Raw genomic sequence first — 26,352 nt, forward strand, 5'->3', positions numbered from 1 at the left:
CTATTCTCATAGGGTTGTTGTAATCATAGGATTAAGTAAAATGAAGATATGAAAGTATTGTGTAAGTAGTTCTTGTGCTTCCTGGCCCCAGGAAGGCAGCAGAGCTAATGTTTTTAAAGCAACAAGGCCTGGTATTTGCATAAAGGACTCTTGCAAAATGTTCTTCCCATAAATCTCCAGTGAGATGATATCATTGTCTGCATCTTGTGTTTAATGTGAGAGAATGGCTGTATTGAAAGAACTTCGTACTTCACAAGTGTGTAGTAAATAGTTTCATTCATTCATTTATTGTGGCTGGGATATTTAAGTAGAAATTATTCTTTAATTTCATTTAAGGAGACATTTTAATTCCTAAGTAGCCAGAAAATGGAATATTCTCATCTAACCAGAAGGTTTTTAGACAGTTTCATATCAGAATGCAAGCTGAAGGAATGCCTGGGTGGCTCAGTTGGTCAAGCATCTGACTCCTGATTTCAGCTCAGGTCATGATCTCACACCGTTCATGAGTTCAAGCCCTGCATTGGACTCTGAGCTGACAGCACAGAACCTGCTTGAGATTCTCTCTCTGCCCCTCCCCTCCTTCTCTCTCTCTTCAAAAAAAAAAAAAAAAAGTGCAAACTGGAATAAATTGCACTACTAGGTATTTACCCAAGGGTTACAAAAATATTAATTCAAAGAAATACATGCATCCCAGTGTTTTTAGGAGCATTATCAACAATGGCCAAATTATGGAAAGAGCCCAAATGACCATTGACTAATGAATGGATAAAGAAGATATAGTATATATATATATGTATATATATATATGTATATATATATGTATATATATATATATGTATATATATATGTATATATATATATATATATACAATGGAATATTACTCAGCCATCAAAAAATAATGAAATCTTGCCATTTGCAATGACATTGATGGAGCTAGAGAGTATTAGGCTAAGTGAAATAAGTCACAGAAAGACAAATACCATATGATTTCATTCTCACGTAGATTTTAAGAAACAAAACAAATAAACATGGGGAGGAGAGAGACAAAGCATAAAACAGACTCTTAACTATGTAGAGAAGAAACTGATGGTTACTGGAGGAGAGGTGGGTGAAGGGATAGGTTAAATAGGTGATGGGTATTAAGGAGGGCACTTGTGATGAGCACCAGATGTTGTATGTAAGTGTTGAAGCACTAAATTCTACACCTGAAACTAACATGTGCACTAATTAGAATTTAAATAAAAACTTGAGGAAAAAAAGAATGCAAGCTGGAATATACACTGGCTTTTATACTTAACAGTAATTCTTGATGAGCTGAGACTGAGATGCAAATATAGCTTTATTATGTCACTCTAAAGTTGACATAGATGATATTTTCTTTTAAAAAATGTTTATTAAAAAATGTTTTTTAATAAAATGCTTCTTGGGGTACCTGGGTGGCTCAGTTGGTTAAGCACCTGACTTTGCTTCAGGTCATGACCTTGCAGTTGTGAGTTTGAGCCCCCTACATGGGGCTCCACACTGACAATGCAAAGTCTGCTTGTGATTCTCCTTCTCTGTCCCTCTTTCTCTCCGCTCCTCCCTGACTTGTGCTCTCTCTCTCTCTCTCTCGCTTTCTCTCAAAATAAATAAATAAATTTTAAAAATATTTATTTTGAGTGAAAGTGAGAGAGAGAGCAGGGAGGGGCATAGAGAGAGAGAATCCCAAGCAGGCTCTGTGCTGATAGCTCCTCAATGCAGGGCTCAATCCCATGAATGTGAGCTCATGACCTGAGCTGAAATCAAGAGTCGGAAGCTTAACCCACTGAGCCACCCAGGCGCCACAACATAGATGATGTTTTCAACTTGAAAAAAGCAAGGAGATAAAACATTAGGAGAAAGCCTCCAGTGAAATTTCTTGGCCTCATCATTAAGTTAGTATGTGAAGCTGGGCAGCTTGTTCTGATTCCTTGAGCTGCAAATAAAATAGGATCATAATGCTATTCTTATAACCCCCCTGTGTCTCCGATGTGGTGTGACTCAGGGTTATAATCAAATAAGGGAAAAATTACTAAATAAGGAATTAGTTTCTTTTTCCTCTGTTCTCACCTAAATTTGTATATCTAGAAGTCTTTTTCATTAATCATTTTCAGCTTCATTTTTTATTTCTACTTTCCCAATCAACTCACAGAGCTGTGCTATTCTTTTGCCATTTCAACCCTATAAACTTTTCCTTGAAATAGCTTCCTAATCTGTTTTATATTTACGGGCTTCTACAATGACCTTGTTAGGGCTTTACATTACAACTGTGTTGGTAAGATAATTTTAAAAATTCATTTAAAAATTTATTAAGATGGAAAATTTTATTAAGATATAATTCACATATCATGAAATTCACACTTTTTGAGAGGGAGTAAAGATTTTATTTTTAAGTAATCCCTCACCCAACATGGGGCTCAAACTTACAACCCCGAGATCAAAAAGTCTGCTCTACCAGCTGAGCCAGGCAGGAGTCCCTGAACTGCACACGTTTAGAGTGTGTATTTCACTGGTTTTTAGTATATTCACAAGGTTGTGCAACATCACCATTATCTAATTCCAAAACATTTTCATTGCCCCAAAAAGAAACTCCATACTCATTAGTAGTCATTCCCACTCTTCCTCCGCCCCTCCCCCATATCCCTTGGCAACCACTCATCTACTTTCTGTCTCTGTGGATTTGCTTATTCTGGATGTTTCACATAAATGGAATCATACAATATGGGGCCTTTTGTGTCTTCCTTTCCCTTGGCAGAATGTTTTCAAGGTTCATTCATGTTATAGTATGTGTCAGTACTTCATTCCTTTTTTTATTTTTTTAAAATTTTTTGAGTAAATTCTACCCCTAATATGGGTTCTAACTCATGACATTTGGGGTCTAACTCATAACCATGATCAAGGGTCACATGCTGTACAAACTGAGCCAGCCAGATGCCCCAATACTTTATTTATTTTTATGGCCAAATAATATGACAGTGTATGGATATAATACATTTTATTTCCATTTACCAGTTGATGGATATTTGTGTTGTTTCCACTTTCAGGCTATTCTAAAAAATGTTGCTGTGAACATTTGTGTATAATTTTTGCATGAACATACGTTTTCAATTCTCTTAGGTATATACCTAGGAGTGAAATTGCTGGGTCATATGGTAACTCTATGTTTAACTTTTTTGAGGAGCTGCCAAATTGTTTCCCAAAGTGCCTGCATCATTTTATATTCCTACCAGCAATGTAGGTGGGTTCCAATTTATCCACATCCTAGACTATACTTGTTATTATTTTTCTTTTTCACTATAGCTATTGTAGGGGTATGAAGTAATATCTCATTGTGATTTTGATTTACCTTTCCCTGATGGCTAAAGATGTTGACCACCTTCTTACGTGCTTATTATTGACCACCATTTGGAGAAGGTTTTAGCAAGACATGGGCTCAATGACACTTTCCACAGATCTTTACTTTCATGGTTTGAACAAAGTTGCAATAATATCAACTATTCCGAAAGTCATCCAAACACACTATGCTACTGAGGGCATGGGGAAATAGAAACTCTCATACATTGGTGGCAATGTAAATTGAACTACCTCTTTCAAGGGTGATTTGGCAATATCTATTAACATTAAAAATATACCTTACCCTTGATCCAGTTCTGCTTCTGGGAATTTACCTAATAAATACAATCCATGCAGGCCAATATCTAGTCATTGCAGCATTGTTTACAGAGGCAAAATATTGGAAATAATCTAAATTCACATCAATAGAACAGTGTTAAAAAATTATAGTATACGTATATATTGGAATATTATTCAGCCCTTTAAAAGAATGAGAATTATTGAAAACTGCTGATATGGAACAATCTCCAAGATATATATCTTAAAATTTGTCTTTATTTTTATTTATTTTTGAGAGAGAGAGAGAGAGACAGAGTGTAGGTGGAGAGGGGCACACAGAGAGAGGGAGACACAGAATTGGAAGCAGGCTCCAGGCTCTGAGCTGTCAGCACAGAGCCCGATGCAGGGCTCTAACTCACAAACCTCAAGATCATGACCTGAGCCGAAGTCAAACGCTTAACTGACTGAGCCACCCAGGTGTGCCCCTAAGATGTATATCTTAATGTATGTTGCAGTACAAGTTATAGGTTACCATAAATAGTATGCTAGTAGTACATGTGTAGAAGAAAGGCATATATATTTATATAGTTTTATGTGCCCATAATATCACTGGAAGGATTTTGAAAGCATTAAACATTATCTGTTTAATACACCGTTCTAAGAGCTTTTTGTTATTAGCACATTTAATCCTCATAACAATTTTATTAAGGTAGGTGGTGGCATTCCCATTTTACAGATGAGGAAACTGAGGCACAGAGAGATTAAGTAACTTGCTCTAAGGCACCAGAATCTGGTAACAACAGTTCTTCTATTTCTAGAGTGAGGGACTAAAAGACTAAGGGGCAAAGGACGGAGACAGTGTTTACTGTAAATCTTTTTCAGCTGTGTGTGTGTGTGTGCGTGCGTGTGCGTGTGTGTGTGTATTGCTGTTTATGCATTACCGTAAAAAAATTTATTTTAAAAGTTTATTTGCACCATTAGGAAAATGGGCAAAACCTATAATGAGCACACTATTTACAAGCTAGTCAATCTTACTAATGTTCAAAGATATGCAAATTAAAATAATTTATTAGTTTCAAAAAGATTAGAAAGATTGACAATGCCCACAGTTGGGGAGTATGAGGAAATGGGCATGCACATATACTATTACTAGGAGGATAAAATTATAGAACCTTATGGGAGAACTGTCTGGTAACAGGTTGTACTAGTTTGCTAGGGCTGCTTTAACAAAGTCCCACAAACTGGGTGGCTTAAACAACAGGAATTTATTGTCTCATGATTCTGGAGGCTAGAAGTTCTACATCAGGGTATTAATAGGGTTAGTTCCTTCTGAGGGCTATTAGGAAGAATTGGTTCCAGGCCTCTCCTGAAAGCTTCTGGTGGTTTGTTGGCAATCTTTGGTGTTTCTCAGTTTGTAGATGCTTTGCTTTTGCCTTCATCTTCACTTGGTGTTCTCCCTGCATGTGTGTCTAACTCCAAATTTCACCTTTTTATGGGACACAAGTCATATTGGAGTAGGGCTGTCTCTAAGGACCTCATTTTAATTTGACTACCTCTGTAAAGACCCAGTCTCCAAGTAAGGTCACATTCTGAGATACTGGGGGTTAGTATCTCAACATACGAATTTGGGGGGGGGGGATACAGTTCAGCCCATAACGTGGGCATCAAAAATTTAAATATGCATACCCTTTGACCTAGCATTACCACTTATGGGAATCTGTCTTGAATAAATAGTCTGAGGAAAAATAGTCTGAAAGTATTCATATATATATATATATATATATATATATATATATATATTTAGAACAATATTCATTATAGTACATTGCAGAACATTACTGGAATCAGCCCAAGTATCAATAAGAGATGATTGGCTAAATAATGGTGTACCTGCTTCCATTGTTAAAGATGGATCTATATGTATTGACAGGAAAAGATATGCAGAATGGAGTGTGTGGCTGGCTCAGTTGATAGAGTATGGGACTCTTAAGTTCTAGTTCCATGTTGGGTGTAGAGATTACTTTTTTTTTAATGTTTATTTACTTATTTTGAGAGGGTGGGAGGGGCAGCGAGAGGGAGGAAGAGAGAGAATCCCAAGCAGGCTTCATGCTCAGTGTGGAACCCAATGCAGGACTCAGTCCTAGGACCATGAGATCATGACCTGAGCCAAAGTCAAGAGTCAGACACTTAACTGACTGAGCCACCCAGGCGTCCCTGTAGAGATTACTTAAAAATAAAAACTTTTAAGTGTCTGACTTTGGCTCAGGTCATGAACTCATGGGTGGTGGGTTCGAGCCCCGTGTTGGGCTCTATGCTGACAGCTCAGAGCCTGGAGCCTGCTTTGGATTCTGTGTCTCCCTTTCTCTCTGTTCCTCCCCCACTTGCACTCTGTCTCTCATTTAAAAAAAAATCTTAAAAGGGGCGTCTGGGTGGCTCAGTCGGTTGAGCGTCCGACTTCAGTTCAGGTCACGATCTTGCAGTCTGTGAGTTCAAGCCCCGCGTCGGGCTCGGGGCTGATGGCTCAGAGAGTGGAGCCTGCTTCCGATTTTGTGTCTCCCTCTCTCTCTGCCCCTCCCCCGTTCATGCTCTGTCTCTCTCTGTCTCAAAAATAAAAAAAATTTAAAAAAATCTTAAAAAAATGATATACAGGATATATTAAGTATAAAAAGCAGGTTTACTGACAGTTTGCATATTATTATTTGTGTTAAATTTAAAATAATAACAAAATTTTAAATAATGTATTCCAAAAAATTAATAATGGCATGAGGAGTCTTTCATTAAACCCCACACATATACTTTCAAATTAGTAAAAACAAACATATTTTTACTTTCAAAAAAAAAGAAGGTATTAAATTCAGTCCCCTTTATCCTGCTTTTAAACTAAATGCAGAACAGAATCATAATATATTTATTGCTGGGAACTTGGTTTAATCTGGTAGTTTCTGGAGGGGAAACTACTACTTCCCATGGAGATATATAATAGCCTAGTATAAACACACACACTTTTTGTTTTCTGAACACTTTGAAAGTAAGTTGCAGACAACATGATTCTTCACTTTTACATAGTTCAACATACATCTCCTAAGAATAAGGGGACTCTCCTACACTGTGATTACACTTATGAAACAATGATTATGCTTATGAAAATTAACAATAATTTCATAATGTCTAATATTAAACACACATTTGAATTTCTTAAGTTGTTCCCCCAGTATCTTTCCTTTTTTTAACCAGGATCCAATTGAATTTTATGTATTTTATTTGGTTATTATGTCTCATTAGTCCCTTTTAATCTAGAGCCAGTTTTCTGGTAGAAGATTCCACATTTTCCATTTAAATGATTAGTATATATGCTGTTTATTTAATCCCCTTCATGACATAGTCTTAATTTAAAAAACTTTGTTAGGGGGTGCCTGGGTGGCTCGGTTCCTTAAGCGTCCACTTCTGCTCAGGTCATGATCTCATGGCTCATGGGTTTGAGCCCCACGTTGGGGCTGACAGCTGACAGCTGACAGCTCAGAGCTTGGAGCCTGCTTTGGATTCTGTCTCCGTATCTCTGCCCCTCCCCTGCTCGCACTGTGTGTCTCTCTCTCTCTCTTGAATGTAAGTAAACATTAAAAAAATTTTTTTTAATTTGTTATGAACTGTTTTTTTATTGTGGTGAAATATACATAATCTAAAAGTTAGCATTAAAATTAAAAAAAAAGTTTATTTATTTTTGAGAGAAAGAGAGAGGAAGAGCACGCAAGGGGGAGGGTAGAGAGAGAGAGGGAGACAGAGAATCTGAAGTAGGCTCCAGGCTCTGAGCTGTCAGCACAGAGCCTAATGCAGAGCTCAAACTCATTAACCGACTGAGCCACCCAGGCACCCCTAAAAGTTAGCATTTTAACCATTTTTAATTTACAGTTCAGTAGCATTAAGTACATTCACATAATCATAGCCATCACCCCCATCCACCTCCAGAACTTTTGTTTTGCCAAACTGAAACTCTGTGCTTATTTAACAATAATTCCCACTTTCCCCTCCCTCTAGCCCCTGGTAGTCATTATTCTGCTTTCTCCCTCTCTGAATTTCTACTTTCTCCCTCTCTGAATTTGACCTCTTTAGGTACCTCATATAGATGGAACTGCACAGTGTATGTCCTTTTGTGACTGGCTTATTTCCCATACTAGAATGTCTTCAAGGTTCATCCATGTTGTAGATGATGTATCAAAATTTCCTTCCTTCTTAGGCTGCATAATATTCCATTGCATGTATGTACCACATTTTATTTATCCAGTCTTCGCACCATGTAGTTGGGCTGCTTTCACCTTTTGACTTATTGACTATGAACATTTGAAGACATGCTTAAGGGTAGAGATAATTGTACAGTAACTCTCATCCAATTAAACAATTATCAAGATTTTTGTGCCATTTTACCCCTTTGCAAAGTATTCGTTTCTTAAAAAATTTAAAAAAGACATTTTCTTACAAAATCTCAATGCCATTTTCATGCTTATAAAAGAACAACTCTTTGGTTAGTTAGTATCTTGTAATACTTCGTCCATAAAGTAATTTCCCTGATTGTCTCAAAATGTCTTTTATAGTTGGCTTGTTTGAATCATTAAACAAGATCCACACACATTCCATTTGATTGCAGTGTCTCCAAGGCTTTTTAAATTCAAGCAATCTGCCTTCTATTTTTTTTTAGATGCCATTACCTTATTGCACAACGGGCTGAATTATATTTGCATGCATTTACAGGGGAAAAAACCCCACACATTTTAAAAGAACCAAACACTGTATTTTGAGGTTCTGGAACCGGTTTTATTTAGAAATACTGCAAGTGGTTATAAAAACAGTATATCTAAATTCATAAAAACCTCATACAGTTACGCATAGTCCATCCTTGTCATATGACCGCATTATAATTTAGCAAACCACAGTGTTGATCCCGGTAGGTGAAGCCTTTACGGCAGGGGGCAGGGTTACCTCCTTCTAGAAGCCAAGAGCCTAAGAAGCCAAGAGCCTAAGAAGCCCCTTCCAATAGTAAGCAGACTATTTTCAAGTGGAAAACAAAGACAACTATATCCAAGTTTCCTCTGAACAAAGATATGGTAAGTTTCTGGAGAACGTGGTGTTGAGGAAACATACTAGTGAATTATATAATACAGGCTAGAGAGTCTGGTTAAAATAGTAATGGGACTTGGTTTTAAAAGGGGGCAAGACTATTGGAGGGGATCGATGGAGTGATGGTGGGCAACTAAGGGAATAGGGTGAAGGGTCGGATAAAAAGCTTTTAAAGGGTGGAAACCTGCTCAGTCATTGCCGCCGGAGGAAAGAAACGGACACCAGGGAAAGCCCCCAGGGCCACTGGAGTTGAGCGAGGCACCGGAGCAAATCTCTAGGAGTAACACTGGGTATTTAAAAGGTAGTGCTGGAGCGGATTTTTCGAGGGAAAGGAACAATGCGGAAAAAGGAATTGAGCACAAAGCAGGTGAACAAACCACTCCCTCCTGCCTCCCTGCGCCCAGGTCAAGCTATGCGATACCCAGGACGCGCCTCTACCGGAGAACGCTGATGCAGATGGCGTGAAGTCTTAACGTCATCACCCATGCCTCCGCCGCGGGAAGTAGTCCCCATTGCACCGGCTCCGGAGGGAGCTCAATGAGGGAGCTTCCCAGTCCCTCCGAACGTGAGTTCCGGGCGGGGCGGGAACGCAGCCAATCCCTGGAAAGGGGGACGTGGCTAGCTTGGCCTCGCAGATTCCTCCGCCCGCGCTTGCTTGTGCTGAGGCTGAGGGACCCGCCATTTTGGATGCTGGTCTTTGAGTGCTAAGTCTGTCTCAGCCGTTTTTGCACCTGGATTCAGCCAGGTGAGTGTGGCAGTCTCAGCGTCAAGGGTCTTTGTTTTCCTCCTCCCACTGCGCTCCGTATTTGGAAGTCCCAAATCTGGGGTTCAGACGACCCCCAGGTGGCAGTTGAGAAAGGGAAGGATCCTGGGTTTGGGGGTCAGGCCCGAGGTCAGGCCCGAGAGAACGCGGTGCGGGAGGCCTAATGGAGGCCGGGGTTGGGGGCGTGGCAGGGCCTCGAGCAGCTCGGGAGACCGCTGGTCTTGGTTACTTGAAGCGGCGAAACTTTCCCGTTGTCATTCCTGCCTCGAGGCGGAAACGCCACGGCCTCGGCTCTGCCTCCCGATGGTGACAGGGCTCGTTCTGCGGTTTCGGTGACACCCTTGTGCCGTTTCCACTGGTTCAGAGAGACTTCGGGAAGGTCGGTGTCTCCGGTGTGCGTGACAGTCTGATCGCCTCCACCTGGCGGGGCGGCCCCCTGAAGTGGTGCCTGGGGGGGAGGGGCCCTGGAATTGGGCCCCCTTTGGCCAGAGAAAATGGCCTTTTTCTGTTTTGAGCAAGCAGCGGTCTTCGCCCCTTTTCGCAGACCCCTACGTGTGTTATGAGAGACCTTGTGAGAAGCCTGAGGCCCTGTCCTTGTCTCTCTCCTCTGTGTTCTCAGCGCTCCTCCTCCGGGGTGCCAGAGTTGAGGATTTGAAAACTCCAGCAGCGTAAACTTCTGCAAGGATAGGGATCCATGGAGGGTCCGTTTACAATTAGACAGTAGGAAAGACAACCACTTTCATTTTCTGTTGCAGTAAAATAAAAAACAAAAGCCGGTCATAAGTAACTTTTTGGGGACTTGTAGTTTTCTCTATTATGCATATATATTTTTAAGTTTTCATTAAAATTTCAGGCAGACAAACGTAGACAGTATAATGAATTCCCTCCTCTTCCAACTTCAGCGATCAATTCAGAGCCAATTTTGTTTTGTTTGTGTCCCTCCTTGTGTATGTTAACAAAATAGTGGTTGAGATATGTGTGTGTGCGCGTAAGCACGTAGAAGTTTATTGACTACCTACACTCCAGTAGTCCATGGGAAATTTTCTTTCTTTAAAATGTTTATTTATTTTGAGAGCGCGCCGGTGGGGTAGGGGAAGAGAGAGAGGGAGAGAATCCCAAGTAGGCTCCGTGCTGTCTGTGCACAGCCCAAGACGGGCTCCATCTCAGGAACCTTGAGATCATGACCTGAGCGGAAATCTGGAGGTGGAGGCTTAACTGAGACACCCAGGTGCCCTGGGAATTTTTTTTACAGCTTCCTCAGAATTACATCTTCTGGGATAGGAAGACTTGGTAATATCCTTTTGTTAGAAGATAAAGGAGTGTTTTGAAAATTTAGTGTTAGTATTGCATTTCGAAGTCACCTAGTTTGTTTGTTTGTTTTTAACTTCATTTGTTTTGAGAGAGAGAGAGTGAGAGCAAGGGAGGGGCAGAGAGAGAATCCCAAGCAAACTCTGTGCTGTCAGTGCAGAGCCCGACTGGGGACTCTGTCTCTGGAACTCTTGAGATCATGACCTGAGCTGAGATCAAGAGTTGGACACTTAACAGACTGAGCCACCCAGGCGGTCCTAAAGTCACCTAGTTTCTTAAATGCTCTCATTTTTAAACTAGGGTTATTGTTTTGTCCAAATTATTTGTTTTTATTCTCTTCCTGTGCCTCTGGGCTTCTAAGTGATCAGGACCCTCCAGAATCTCCAACTGTAGTCTGCTTAAGTTCTCATTCCATTTTTTTTTTTTAATTTTTTTAATTAAGTTTATTTATTTATTTTGAGAGAGAGAGAGTACAAGCAGGGGAGGGACAGAGAGAGGGAGAGACAGAATCCCAAGCAGGCTCTGCACCATCAGCACAGAGCCTGATGCGGGGCTCAAACTCACCAACTGTGAGATCATGACCTGGGCCGAGATCAAGAGTCGGATGGTTAACCAACTGCGCCACCCAGGCACCCCAAGTTCTCATTCCTTTAAAGTTAGAATCAAGTCCCAGCTGTATGCAGTCGATGCTGATTTAAAAAATAAAGCTAGAAATTATAGTCTAATGAAATGATTTCAAATACAGGAAAAGTAGTATGCACATGAATACTAATTTCAGCATTATATGACAAATGTCAGAAAGGGAAATAATTTAGAAATTATTACTCATTGGAATATTAGGCAGCCATTAAAATAAAGTTACAAACACTGTAACAGATTCTGTGTCACTTGATAAAAAGATTCAGTAGAGGGGCGCCTGGGTGGCTCAGTCGGTTGAGCGTCAGACTTCGGCTCAGGTCATGATCTCACAGCTCATGAGTTCAAGCCCCACGTCCGGCTCTGTGCTGACAGCTCAGAGCCTGGAGCCTGCTTCTACTTGTGCGTCTCCCTCTCTCTCTGCCCCTAACCCACTCGCATGCTGTCTCTGTCTCTCTCAAAAATAAATAAACATTAAAAAAAAAAAATTAAAAAAAAAAAAAAGATTCAGTAGTGTCAGAGTGCATGATTACAGGTTTGTAACAGTATGAGGAAAAACTTGGTAAAATGTATACCCACTGAATTTTTTGTGATTTTTTTTTTTTAAATACTAATTTCATTGAGAAACAAGATAAAAAACACTTTAATAATGCCTACATATTTCAGTATTTATAGCTTCTTCCAGAAAATCTTGATGGTCTCTGAATTCTGTAGCCTATACGTTTCTTGTGAGTTACACATGATGCTACAGGTCTTGTGGCCCTTTATTTTATTAATTTTTTAATCTTGATTAATTTGGTCAGTGAAGTTTTTGTTTTGGTCAGTGAGATTAGGTAACAGTTTACTGTGTGAAAATATAGTAAAGTTGGCATTCTGTAAATGAAAGGTTTTAAGGATCGGACTATATTAACTTGGAAATGCCTTCTAGCTTGTTTGTACTTTAATGTGACATCTTCATAGCTGAAATACAGCGGTCATACCTAAATCTGTTCATATCATTTATTTTATAAGGAAGAAATATTCAAGATAAGTAAAATAATACATTTCAAATATAAAAACTTTTTTTTATATTGCATAATATCATATTAGCCCACTATTCACTCTACTTCCTCCCTTACCCACTGCACTTTTGGAGCTACATACTCTAAAGCTGGTCCTTTAGAAATTCAGGATCTTTTTTGCTCTTTTTAGCTACTTCAATAGAGCTTTCAGGATTACTACCTCTGGGCAGCTTCATGATTTGGGGCAGCAGGTGTGAACTGCAGCAGTCTCATCTTTATCCTCCAAACAACATGAGGAATGACTCAATCCATGGTTTTACACCTTCCCTTTTTCAGAATGAAGAGATTATCCTTTATTTACTTTGACTCATTTTCATTTTTTTAAGTTCTTGTTACATATTTCTGCTTATTTTTATTTATTTTTTAAGTTACATCCAAGTTAGCATATAGTGCAGCAATGATTTCAGGAGGAGATTCCTTAATGCCCCTTACCCATTTAGCCCATCCCCCCTCCCACATCCCCTCCAGTAACCCTCTGTTTGTTCTCCATGTTTAAGAGTCTCTTATGTTTTGTCCCCCTCCCTGTTACATTATTTTTGCTTCCCTTCCCTTATGTTCGTCTGTTCTGTGTCTTAAAGTCCTCATATGATATTTGTCTTTCTCTAATTTCGCCTGGCATAATACCCTCTAGTTCCATCCAGTTCCATCTAGTTGCAAATGGCAAGATTTCGTTCTTTTTTGAGTGCCGAGTAATACTCCATTGTATATATATATACCACATCTTCTTTATCCATTCATCTATTGATGGACATTTGGGTGCTTTCCATACTTTGGCTATTGTTGATAGCGCTGCTATAAACGTTGGGGTGCATGTGCCCCTTCAAAACAGCACACCTATGCTTGGATAAATACCTAGTAGTGCAATTGCTGGGTCGTAGGGTAGTTCTATTTTTAATTTTTTGAGGAACCTCCACACTGTTTTCCAGAGTGGCTGCACCAGTTTGCATTCCCACCCACAGGGCCAAAGAGATCTTCCTCTACATCCTTGCCAACATCTGTTGTTGCCTGAGTTGTTTATGTTAGCCATTCTGACAGGTGTGAGGTGGTATCTCATTGTGGTTTTGATTTGTAAGAGATTATCCTTTAAAAGACTTCTGGAACTGAATGATAAAAGAGGGACTAGATGGATTTGTTGTTCCAGAGTTAAGAATTGGGATAAAGTAAGGATTTGGGAAGAACCAATGTGTGACATAGTGGTGTTACACTAATAAAAATATTAGTAGATCAGTACATGCCTTCCCTGGAGATATTGTGGGTTCCATTCTAGACCACCACAGTGAAGTGAGACAAATCAGTTTTTTTTGTTTTCATAGTGCATATAATAGTTAATGTTTATATTGTAGTCTTTTAAGTGTACAGTAGCATTATGTCTAAAAAAATATATTTTAATTAACAATATTTTATTGCTGGGGCACCTGGGTAGCTCAGTTGGTTAAGCATCAATTCTTGATATCAGCTCAGGTCATGATCTCATGGTTGTGAGATTGAGCCTTGCATGCAGCTCTGCACTGGTTGTGGAGCCTGCATAGGATTCTCTCTTTCCTCCCTCTGTTCCTCCCCCACATGTGCAAGTGCATGCCCTCTCTCGCAAAAAAAAAAAAAAAAGTTAAAAAAATGCTAACTTTCAGCAAGCTCTAACTTCTGGAGGGTCCTCCCTACATGTTGATGGCTGCTGACTGATGCAGGTGAAGCTGAAACTGTGGCAATTTCTTAAAATTTTAAGACAATAATGGAGTTGGGTGTTTTTGTTTTTTTGTTTTTGCATCAGTTGACTTCCTTTCATGAACAATTTCTCAGCATATGATACTGTTTGATAATATTTTACCCACCATAGACCATTTTTTTCAAAATTTGGGTCAGTCCTTTCAAACCCTGTTGCTGCTTTATCAACTAAGTTTATGTCATATCCTAAATTCTTTGTTGTCGTGTCAACAATCACAGCGTCTTCACCAGCAGTAGAATTCATCTCAAGAAACCACTAAAGAACGTGGTTTATTTATGAGGAACACGTCTCGGGGTACCTGGCTGACTCAGAAGAGCATGTGACTCTTGGTCTTTTGATCTTGAGTTTGAGCCCCACATTGAGTGTAGAAATTGCTTAAGTAAATAGATAAATTAACTTAAAAAAAAAAAGAAACAACTTCTCATCAAAGTTTTTATCATGAAATTGCAGCAATACAGCCACATCTTCAGCCTCCCCTTTTTAATTTTACTAGTTTTGCTCTTTATACACTTGCAGTTACTTCCTCCACTAAAGTCTCAAACCCGTCAAAGTTTGGAGTCAGTGTTTTCCAAATTACTGTTAATATGGATATTTTACCCTCTTGACATGAATCACAAATCAAATGTTCTTAGTGGCATCTAGGATGGTGAATACTTCCTAGAAGGTTTTTGATTAACTTTGCCCAAGTCCATGAGGGGAGTCACTCTCTATGGCAGCTCTAGCCACATAAGATGTATTTCTTAAATAATAAGATTTGAGGGGCACCTGGGTGGCCCAGTCATTTGAGCGACCGACTTTGGCTCAGGTTGTGACCTCACTGTTTGTGAGTTCACGCCCCTCATTGGGCTCTGTGCTGACAGCTCAGAGCCTGGAGCCCACTTCAGATTCTGTGTCTCCCTCTCTCTGCCCCTCTTCGGCTAGCACTCTGTGTCTCTCTCAAAAATAAACGTTAAAAAAAAATTTTTTTTTTAATACTAAAGAAAATAGTAATAAGACTTGAAGGTTGAAATTACTCCTTGATTCAGGGGCTGCAGAATGGATGTTGTATTAGCAGGCATTGGAAACATTAATCTCATACATCTCTATCAGAGTTCTTGGGTGACCAGGTGTGTTGTCAATGAACAGTCATGTTTGAAAGGAATCTTTTTGTTCTGAGTAGTAGGTCTCAATGGTGAGCTTAAAATATTTAATAAGCCATGTTATAAACAGATGTGCTATCATCCAGCCTTTGTTGTTCCATTTATAGAGCACAGGCAGAGTAGATTTAGCATAATTCTTTTTTTTTTCCAAGTTTTATTTAATTTTGAGAGAGAGAGAGAAAGAGAGAGAGAGAGAATCCCAAGCAGGCTCTGCACCGTCAGCACAGAGCCCCATGTGGGGTTTAAACTCACAAACCACAAGATCATGACCTGAGGCAAAGTCAAGCGGGTAACCGCCTGAGCCACCCAGGCTCCCCTAGATTTGGCATAATTTTTTTTTTAATGTTTTATTTAATCTTAGAGAGAGAGAGAGAGAGAGAGAGAGAGAGAGAGAGAGAAATAGAGACAACTAGCATGAGCGAGGGAGGGACACAGAACCCAAAGCAGACTCCAGGCTCTGAGCTGTCAACACAGCCCTATGTGGGGCTCGAACTCGCAAACCATGAGATCATGACCTGAGCTGAAGTCAGATACTCAACTGACTGACCCACCCAGGCCCCCAGATTTAGTGTAATTCTTAAGGGCCCTAGGATTTTTAGAATGGTAAATGAGCATTTGTTTCAACTTAAAGTCACTGGCTATATTAGCCCTTAACAAGAGACAGCCTTTCCTTTGAAGCTTTGAATCCAGGCATTGACTTCTCTTCAGCTATAGAGGTCCTAGATGGCATCTCTTTCCAGTGTAAGGCCATTTCATCTATGTTGAAAATCTGTTGTTTTAGTCACCTTCATTGATTATCTTAACTACATCTTCTGGATAACTTTTTGCAGCTTCTACATCAGCACTTGTATGTTAGGGAAATGGCTTCTTTCTTTAAACCTCATGAATCAACCTCTTCGAGGTTCAGGCTTTTTGTCTGCAGCTTCCTCTCCTCTCTCAATTTGTAGAATTGAGGAGAGTTAGGATCTTCCTCTGGATTGGGCTTTGGTTTAGGGAATGTTGTGGCTGGTTTGATCTTTTATCCATCCAGACCACTAAAACGTTCTCCATGTCAGCAGTAAGGCTGTTTTACTTTCTTATTTGTGTCTTCAGTGGGGTAACACTTTTCATTTCCTTTAAGAACTTTTCCCTTGCATTTACAACTTGACTAACTGGTGCAAGAAACCTAGCTTTTGGCCTGTCTCAGCTTTTGACGTGTTTTCCTTATTGAGTTTAATCATTTGTAGTTTTTGATTTACAGTGAGAGGCATATGATTCTTTTCCTTGAACACTTAGAGGCCGTTGTAGGGTTATTGATTGGCCTGATTTTAGTATTGTTTCTTGGGGAATAGGGCTGCTTAAGCAAAGGGAGAAGAATGGGGGAATGGCTGGTTGGTGGAACAGTCAGAACACACACACTTACAAAGTTCAGTGTCTTACATTGGAGTGGTTGTGGAGTGATTGGTGGCACCCCAGTTACAATTGAAATATTAACATCAAACGTCACTGATCACTCATCACTATAACAAATGTAATAATAATGAAAAAGTTTGAAATATTGTGAGAATTAACAAAACGTGACACAGACTTGAAGTAAGCAAATGCTTTTGAAATAATGGTGCTGATAGACTTGCTTAATGCAGGGTTACAAACCCTCAAGTTGTAAAAAATGCAGTATGTGAGAAGTGCAATAAAAAGAGGTATGCCTGTATATAAACAAGGTAGAATACTGAGAAATAGTATTGTATTCACTAGTTATAATCCTTTCATAGGGTTTGTATTATAGATGTTTGCATATCTTACAGTTTATTTTTTATTTAAAAAATGTTTTTTAATGTTCATTTATTTTTGACAGAGAGAGAGACAGCATGAACGGGAGGGTCAGAGAGAGAGGGAGACATAGAATCTGAAACAGGCTCCAGGCTCTGAGCTGTCAGCACAGAGCCTGACGCGGGGCTCGGACTCACAAACCGGGAGATCATGACCTGAGCCGAAGTCAGACTCAACTGACTGAGTCACCCAGGCGCCCCTGTTACGTTTTCTTTTTCTGTTGATTTTGGTAAATTAAGTATAAGAGATTTGTCCATTCTTGACTCATTTGAATTTATAGGCATAATTTGATAATATCCCCCCCTTTTTTTAATGTTTATTTAGAGAGAGAGAGAGAGAGAGAGAGAGAGAGAGAGAGTGAGTGAGATTGTGTAAGCAGGGGAGGGACAGAGAGAGAGGAAGACACAGAATCTGAAGCAGGCTCCAGACTCCGAGCTGTCAGCACAGAGCCTGACGTGGGGCTCGAACCCACAAACCATGAGATAATGACTTGAGCTGAATTCAGACGCTCAACTGACTTGAGCCACCCAGCCACCCTAATAATGTCCCCTTTTAATTAATGTATTTTTTTAAAGTAATCTTTTTTAAAGTAATCAATTTTTTAAAGTAATCTTTATGGACAACATGGGACTCGAACTCACCACCCTGAGGTCAAGAGTCACATGCTCTACTGGCTGAGCCAGCCAGGTGCCCCCAAATTTGCCAATTTTTATTTAATTTTTAACTTTTTAAATTTTAAGTTAAATTTATTTTTGAGAGCGAGCAAGTGAGCATGAGTCAGGGAGGGGCAGAGAGAGGGAGACAGATGATCTGAAGCAGTCTCTGTGCTGACAAAAAGAGAACCTGAAGTGGGGCTCAACCTCATAACAGTGAGATCATGACCTGAGCTGAAGTTGGATGCTCAACCGACTGAGCCACCCAGGCACCCCTTAAATTTTTTTCTAAGTTTATTTATTTTTGAGAGAAACAGAGTGTGAGTGGGGGAGGGACAGAGAGAGGGAGACACAAAAGCTGAAGCAGGCAGGCTCAGATTCCAGCCATCAGCACAGAGCCCAATGCAGGGCTGGAATTCACAAAGAGATCACAACCTGAGCTGAAGTCTGATGTTTAACTGACTGAGCCACCCACGTGCACCAGGACTACTTTTTAAGCTACATGTACAAGTTTCAATATTTTCATTTTCTTGCAGTTCATACCTTTAAAAATGTTTCTGCTTAGGGTGCCTGGGTGGTTCAGTTGGTTAAGCGTCTAACTTCAGCTCAGGTTCTCACGGTTTGTGGGTTTGAGCCCTATGTCGGGCTCTGATGCCAGTGCAGAGCCTGGAGCCTACTTGGGATTCTGTGTCTCCCTTTGTCTCTCTCTACCTTTTCCCCATTCATGCTCTCTGTCTCTCAAAAATGAATAAACATTAAAAATATTTTTTTATTTAAATAAAAATGTTTCTGCTTGCAACTTCCTCTTTGACCCATGGATTATGTAGAAGTGTGTTGTTAATTTCCAAGTGTTTGGAGATTTTCTGCTGTGTTTTGTTGTTACTGAGTTCTATCTAGTTCAGTTCCATATGGTTTAAGATCATACTCTGTGTGACTTCTGTTGTGTTCTGTTAAGGTTTTTTTTTTTAGCCTAGGATATGGTCTACATTCAAGTGTTTTCTATGTACATGATTACTGGGTTGTCTGGAGTGTTTAGTAATTATCAATGAGATAGTTTTTGTATTTCCTTGCTGATACTCCACCAGTTTGATCAGTTACTGAGGAAGGCATGTGGAAGTCTCCATCTGTAATTAGGGATTTATTTCTTCTTTCCTGTCAGTTTTTGTTTCATGTATTTTAAAGCATTACTTTTAGGTGCATTTATTATTAGGATTGTTGTATTTCCTTGGTAAATTCACTTTTTTATCATTATTTAATGTTCCTTTTCTATTCTTCGTTTTCCTTGTTCTGAAAACTACTTGGTCTAAAATTAATATAGTCTCTACAACTAACTTTAACTTTTTTCTTTTTAATTTATTATTGGTGGAGGGGAGTGGGGAGGAGGGAGGCAAGCAAGCAGGGGAGGAGCAGAGAGAGGGAGAGAATCCCATGAACCTGAGCCAAGATCTGAGCTGAAGTTAGACACTTCACCAACTGAGCCACCCAGGTGCCCCTTTATTTTTTTTTTTTTAACATTTTTTTTTTAAGTTTTTTTTGTTTACTTAGAGTAAGAGCGCAAGTGGGAAGGGGCAAAGAGAGAGAGAATCCCAAGCAGGCTCTGGACTGACTGTGCAATTGTTGGGACTTGAACTCAAGAACTGTGTGATCATGACCTGAGCTGAAATAGAGTCAGACACGTAACCTACTGAGCCACCCAGGTGCCCTGTTCCCCCCCTTTTTTTTCTTTAGTTTATTTTTTAATTTATTTATTTTGAGAGAGAGAAGGGGGGGGGAGAGAGAGAGAGAGAGAGAGAGAGAGAGAGAGAGAGAGAGAATGAATGAGAATGAGAATATGAATCCCAAGTAGGTTCTGCACCATCAGCACAGAGCCCAGTCAGGGCTCAAACTCAGAAACCTTGAGATATGACCTGAGCCAAAATCGAGTCAGATGCTTAACTAACTGAGCCACCCGGGCATCTCATGATAACAAATTTTAAGATCTATTCTCAGCAACTTTCAAATATGCAGTGTAGTATTATTAACTAATTCCTACATTTACTTCCTCATGACTTTATTTTACAACTGGAAGTTTGTACTAAAATAGGTGGAGGGGTGTCAAAAGATAGAAACTTCCAACTTTTTTTTTTATGTTTGCATGATACACCCCTTTTCATCCTTTTACTTTTGCTTTTTATTTTTTAAATGTTTATTTTTGAGAGACAGGTAAGTGCGAACATGGGGGGGGGGGCAGAGAGAGAGGGAGTCAGAGGATCTGAAGTGGGCTCTGTGATGAGAGCAGACAGCCTGATGCGGGGCTTGAACTCATGAACTGCGAGATCATGACCTGAGCTGAAGTCAGACGCTTAACTGACTGAGCCACCCAGGTGCCCCTCATCCTTTTACTTTTAATATATTCATTATATCAAAATGAGTTTCTTGTTGATAGTATATAGATGGACCATTTTTTGGATGATTCGGACAGTCTGTGTCTTTAAATTGTTGTTTTAGACCATTTCTCCGTAATTAGGTCCATTGAATTTAGGTCCATTTTATTATGTTTTCTATTCCTCTGTTTTTCTTTCTGTTTCTGCTTTCCTGCCTTTGGAGTTATTTGAACACTTTAGTATTCTAGTTTATTTATTTATTTATTTTAATTTTTTTATTTTTTTAATGTTTGTTTATTTTTGAGACGGAGACAGAGTGCGAGTGGGGAGGGGCAGAGAGAGAGGGAGACATAGAATCTGAAACAGGCTCCAGACTCTGAGCCGTCAGCACAGAGCCCGATGCGGGGCTCGAACTCACGAACCATGAGATGGTGACCTGAGCCAAAGTCGGACGCTTAACCGACTGAGCCACTCGGGCGCCCCAGTATTCTAGTTTAAAGTCACAAGTTTTTTGGTATTTTTTTGTATGGAATGGTTTACAGGTCACTCTAGGGATTATAATAGATGTACTTTCACAGTCTACTTGTAGTCAGTATTTTGCCATTTATTTATTGTGGAATACAGAGACATCATGTTTTAGCTTTTAGTTCATTATGTTGTACTTATGCATTACATCTGTATACTTCAAAAACCGCATTAGACAATGTTACTAGTTTTGCTTTTAACTGTAAAATAAATTTTAAGAGACTCAAGAGTCATCTGTTAGATTTCCCAGATATTTGCCATTTCTTCCTTTATTTTAATCTTCCAAGTTTCCTTTTGATATCACTTCCTTCTGCTTGGAAAACTTCTTTAGAGCAGGTTTGGTGACAAATTCTTTTATTAGTTTTCCTTCATCTGAAAATGACTTTATTTCACCTTTATTTCTGAAGAATATTTTTAGTGGATATACAATTCCTGGCAAACAGTTCTTTCAGCAGTTTAGAAATACTATTCCACTTTTTGGCTTCCATGGTTTCTGAAGTGAAATTCACGGTCATTGAATAGAATAGGCAATGCATTTTTCTCTGGCTGCTTTCAGTATTTTACAAATTTGTCTTTAGCTTTCAGCAGTTTGATTATGAGTCTGGGCATACATTTCTTTGGGTTTATTCTGATTTGAATTTCCTAAGCTTTTTCAATCTGTAGATTTAAGCTTTTTGCTAAATTTGCACAGTTTTCAGCCTATAGTTTTTTACAATTTTGGGGTACCACACTATTTTTTTCCATCTTTCTGGGACTCTGAGGGCTTTTGCTGTTGTGCTACAGGTCTCTGATACTTTGTTCACTTTTAAAAAAAAAATTTAAATCTCTTTTTCAGATTGGCTACTCTATATTGATTGATCTATCTTCCAAGTGCCCTGGCTCTGTCCTCTGTCATTTCTATTCTGCTACTGAGCCCACCAGTGAGTTTCTTACCTTGGTTATTGTCTTTTTCAGTTCTAAAGTTTCTGTTTCCTATTTGTATCTTTTATTTCTTTTCTGAGACTTTATATCCATTTATTTCAAGAGTATTCACCTTTTTGCAGCATTTTTAAAAAATGTTTTTTTAATGTTTATTTTTAAGAGAGACAGCACAAGCAGGGGAGGAGCAGAGAGAGAGAGACACAGAATATGAAGCAGGCTCCAGCCTGCAAGCTGTCAGCGCAGAGCCCGATGTGGGGCTCAAACTCATGACCTGAGATCATGACCTGAGCCAAAGTTGGACACTCAACCAACTGAGCCACCCACGTACCCCTGTTGCAGCATTTTTTATAGCAGTTGCTTTATAAAGTCTCCCTCATTTCTTTTTTATTTGTAATTTTTGTTTCAGTGTTTATTTTTTTTTTTGTGAGGGAGAGAGAGAGAGATGAGCTGGAGCAGGGGAGGGGAAGAGAGGGAGACAGAATCCAAAGCAGGTGTCATGTGCTGAGCTGTCAGCACAGAGCCTTATGCAGGGCTCAAATTCCCGAGATCATGACCTGAGCCACCCAGACGCCACATAAAGTCTTTGTCATTTAATTCACAGTTCCAACATCTGTGTAATCTCAGCATTGATGGGTGATAACTGTCTTTTCTTAGGTGAGTTGGTATTCCTGGTTTGATGTAGTTGACCCACTTTCTGTGTCCACCAGAGGACCCCTTTCCAGTTCCTCAAACCAGGATTAGAGAGCTTCTCTTAATGTTTTTTTCCTTTCCGTGCTGATCCTCAGTTTTGGTTTTCAGGCTGCCTTGCTTCTAGGCCAGGAAATATATCAGAGGGAAGAAAAGTGATAAACTCACTGCCATTTTATGGCTCTTCAGATTCTGGTCTTTTCCATCTAGCTACTATTATAGTTTTTTCAGGGTCTTCAAATAGCTGCTCCATACATTCTGTTCAGGTCATATATAGCTTTATTCGGCGGGAGAGGCACTGAACGTGGAACCCTGTTGTTTGCTTTTTGCTTGTTTTTTAAAGGACTACACAGGTTGCTCTGAGTATAGCTAGTTCGTTAATCTGACTGTTGCATGAGCAGTCTGTCCTATGCTTCTGTCACATTTTATTTGTCCTCTTATAATGGACACTTTGTTTTCCTCTACCACCTTACTACCACAGAATCCTTATACATATGTTTTCATGGCCCTCTGTACACGTTCCTTTTAGGGTATATGTTCAGGAATGGATTGCCAGATCCTAAGGTATATGTGTACATTTACCTTACACATTAAGGCATACATTTTATTAAATACTAATAGACTTGTATTTTAGAATATTAGAATAATAGAATATCATTCATCCCTTTATAAAGGAAGGAAATCCTGCTACAACATGGACGCAGATTGTACTAATAATAATATCCTGTTGTATGTGTGTCAAAACACATAAATAAACATAAATAGTACTTTTTGTTTATCCATCTGTCAGTGTACATAGGGGTTACATTCACCTCGTGGCTGTAGTGAATAATGCTGCTATGAATATGGGTGTGTGTATATCTCTTTGGGATTCTTTTTTCACTTCTGTTGGATATGTACCCAGAAGTGGGATTGCTGGATCACATGGTAGTTCTATTTTCAATTTTTTAAGGAACTACCATACTGTTTTCCATAGTGGTACCCCTCTTCACAGTCTGACCAACAACGGTACACAAGGGCTCCAGTTTTTCCACATCCTTGCCAACACCTTTTTTTTTGTTTAATAGTAGTCATTTTGATGGGTGTGAAGTGTTAGCTCCTAGTGGGTTTGATTGCATTTCTCTAATGATTAGTGAAATTGAGCATTTTTCATATGCCTGTTGGCCATTTGCATATTACTTTTGGAGAAATGTCTCTTCAAACTCTTGCTCATTTTTTAGTCAGGTTATTTTTTTATTGGTGACTTGTTTATATGTTAATAACTTCATATGTTCTTTATATTCACGATGTTTTAGTGTTTCATGGATCTGAAATTTTGTGTGTGTGTGATAGCAAGAAGACTGATAATTTTTATCTTTTTACATATAGAACTTGCACATTGCTGGTATATAGTAAAATGGTTAATAAATACTAGGTGCATGAAAGACTGTGTAAAATGAGTTGCTGAGTTTCTTTTTCCAGGAAAACAATGTTATGTTAGTTTTTTAATAACTTTTTAAGTTTATTTATTTATTAGAGAGAGAGAGTGAGCAGGGAGGGGCAGATGGAGGGAGATGGAGAATCCCAAGCAGGCTCTGCACGGTTAGTGCGGAGCCTGATGCGGGGCTTGAATTCACAACCCGTGAGATTGTGACCTGAGCCAAAGTGGGATGCTTAACCAACTGTGCCACCCAGGTTCCCCTTCAATGTTATGTTATTTTTTTAAATAAGTTTTTTTTTTTTTAACGTTTATTTATTTTTGACAGAGAGACAGAGCATGAGTGGGGGAGGGGCATAGAGAGGGGGAGACAGAATCTGAAGCAGTCTCCAGGCTCTGAGCTGTCAGCACAGAACCTGATGCGGGGCTCTAACTCACAGACTGCGTGATCATGACCTGAGCCGAAGTCAGACGCTCAACCAACTGAGCCACCCAGGTGCCCCTTAAAATAAGATTTTTAAGAGATGTCTTGAGGATTAATCTCCGTTGTCTATGGCTTTTTGCCTGTTCCATAAATTCACTGTAATTGGATATCTAGTATCCTGCGGAATCTTAGAGTTGAAGGGACTTTAGAGATAAGAGACTTAAATTATGTTTGTCATACTGTATTTAGTGTGGAAAGGACATAAAGGACTCAGTGTTCTTTTTTTAGATAATTCATTTAACTTCAGTTTTCTAGTCTGGTTAGCTGAAATCTTACTACAGTGTAAATCTGGGGTTGCTTTGGTAGATCTAGGTTCCTGCTTGTTTAGTCCTGTGTGGTATAGTCTTTGTGCTAGATAGCTTGTTTTCTTTTCCAGAGCCACATAGCATTCTTTCCTTTTGATATTTTGTCCTTGGAGGCTCACTCTTGGGCACTGTCTGTAGGCCCCTTTCCTTTCTGCCTTCCAACTGGGGGTAGGTAGATGGAAGTACCAGGAGACCAGAGGGCGGGAGGAATGGGGACTAGGTATTTATTTCCCTTCTCCTTTCTTGCCAGATTGCTGCAGATTGTCTGCATGCCTCTACCAATGACCTTGATTTCTGTCTTGGAGACCCTTTTCATATAGCTACCCTCGCCAGGTTTCAGTTCCTCATCTTGCCCTTCAGGCCTGGATGTGTTAGTGGGCAATACACTATCCTTTGTTGGTTTCTTGGAGCCTTCCCCACACCTTTGTAAATAATCTATTAAATTCTTCTCAGATTACCCAGGATGTGGATGCTATCTGTTTTCAGCTGGAACCCTGATTGTTAGAGTCCCTGAACAGGCCCTGTGATTTTACTTACTTTTTAAGATTTGAATAAATGTTACTACTGAATGATAAGATTAGTAATTTGGGTTTATTTTTATCCATCTTCCACAGATGTTTACAGTAGGCTTTTGGAGTTTCTTTTCCCCAAACATTCCCAGCTAAAAGATTAGGATTGAAATAAAAACAACTTTGCCACATTTCAGTATTTTCAGCTTCCTTCACAGAGTTGGGTTTCTAATTTGCAGCATAAAACATTTGTTAAGTGTCTCTTTCAGAGAATTACAGCACTTTCCTTCACAGTCCCTTAGGATTTTTTCTGTTCCAGGCTATTATGCTCTTTCAAGCATGGTCCTAAACTAGCATTTGTGGATGCTGCCTGTCTTAGGCAAATATGTGAAATAAAGATGTCTTTACAACTGCCGACATTTCATGTTGCTAAAGTCACTTCTTTGTTAATCTACCTTCTCTGTTAACCTGTGTCTTTCATTGTCTAGCTCACTTTAGATACCTATTCTAATTTAGGGGGTAAACTTTACTTTCCTAATATGTATTAATGTATTAGTGTATTAATCAGCTGTACTCTTTTTCTGTTCACATCCTCATTAATTTTTACTTTCATTGAGATGGGAAGATACATTGTTTTTGCTTTGACTTTAAAAAAATTTTCTTGTTCCTGACAGAACTCTAAATCTCTCCCTTTTGCCCTTTTGCTCTTAGCATTCTTCTCCCCTCCCTTCCTGCTAACATTGTTCTCTCCCAGGCATTCCCTTTCCAGAACCTCATTTGTGCATCTCTCATGCACTTTAAAATGTTCCTTCTTTGGAGTTTAGGCACTTGTCTCTCTGGACACTTGGTCTTTAGATTTCTGGTTGTGGTTTAATATCCTATTAGACCTGCTGCTAGTTTTCCTCTTTTGTCCACCACAAACTTTCTTGCCTGTTTTGCTTTGTGCTGAGGCATATGGCTGATGCTTTGTGCATAGGAGAGTGCCTGATAGGATTTGATGGTTTGTTCTTGTGTTTGTTTGTTTAGTGATATCTGCTGTTGTCTTCATTTTAAAGGTAAGGGAAATGCCGCTCAGAGTTGTTTAATGGCATGCACAAAGGCTGTTAAAAACAGAAGTGAGTATTGAGAATCAAGCCTCTGTTACCTTTGCTGCATTGCCTCTCTGTAGAGCCCTGCTTGCACTTCAAGCTTAGTGCTCATCCTTCCTCTTCTTGGAAACTTCCCAGAGCTCCATGGCAGAATGAAGGTCCTCCTGCATAGCTCTCCCCTTGCACTGGCCCTTGATGGAACAGCATCTGAGTTAAAAGGG

General features: G+C 39.5%; 1 protein-coding gene across 3 annotated transcripts in view; it reads left to right on the forward strand.

Annotated features, from left to right (window-relative positions):
* The first annotated feature begins 8,592 nt into the window (after positions 1 to 8,592).
* Positions 8,593 to 26,352, forward strand: part of IST1 (IST1 factor associated with ESCRT-III) — a 32,157-nt gene continuing 14,397 nt past the window's right edge. The window contains exons 1-2 of one of the 3 annotated variants that reach the window (XM_030299791.2): positions 8,593 to 8,727; positions 9,145 to 9,305. The gene's annotated coding sequence lies outside the window, so the exon portion shown is untranslated. Of the gene's footprint in view, positions 8,728 to 9,144; positions 9,306 to 9,382; positions 9,486 to 26,139; positions 26,159 to 26,352 lie in introns of those variants that run through there. The other 2 variants (XM_030299790.1, XM_030299792.1) reach the window with 2 other exon arrangements.

Source organism: Lynx canadensis, chromosome E2, assembly GCF_007474595.2.
Source record: "Lynx canadensis isolate LIC74 chromosome E2, mLynCan4.pri.v2, whole genome shotgun sequence".
Lineage (NCBI taxonomy): Eukaryota > Metazoa > Chordata > Mammalia > Carnivora > Felidae > Lynx > Lynx canadensis.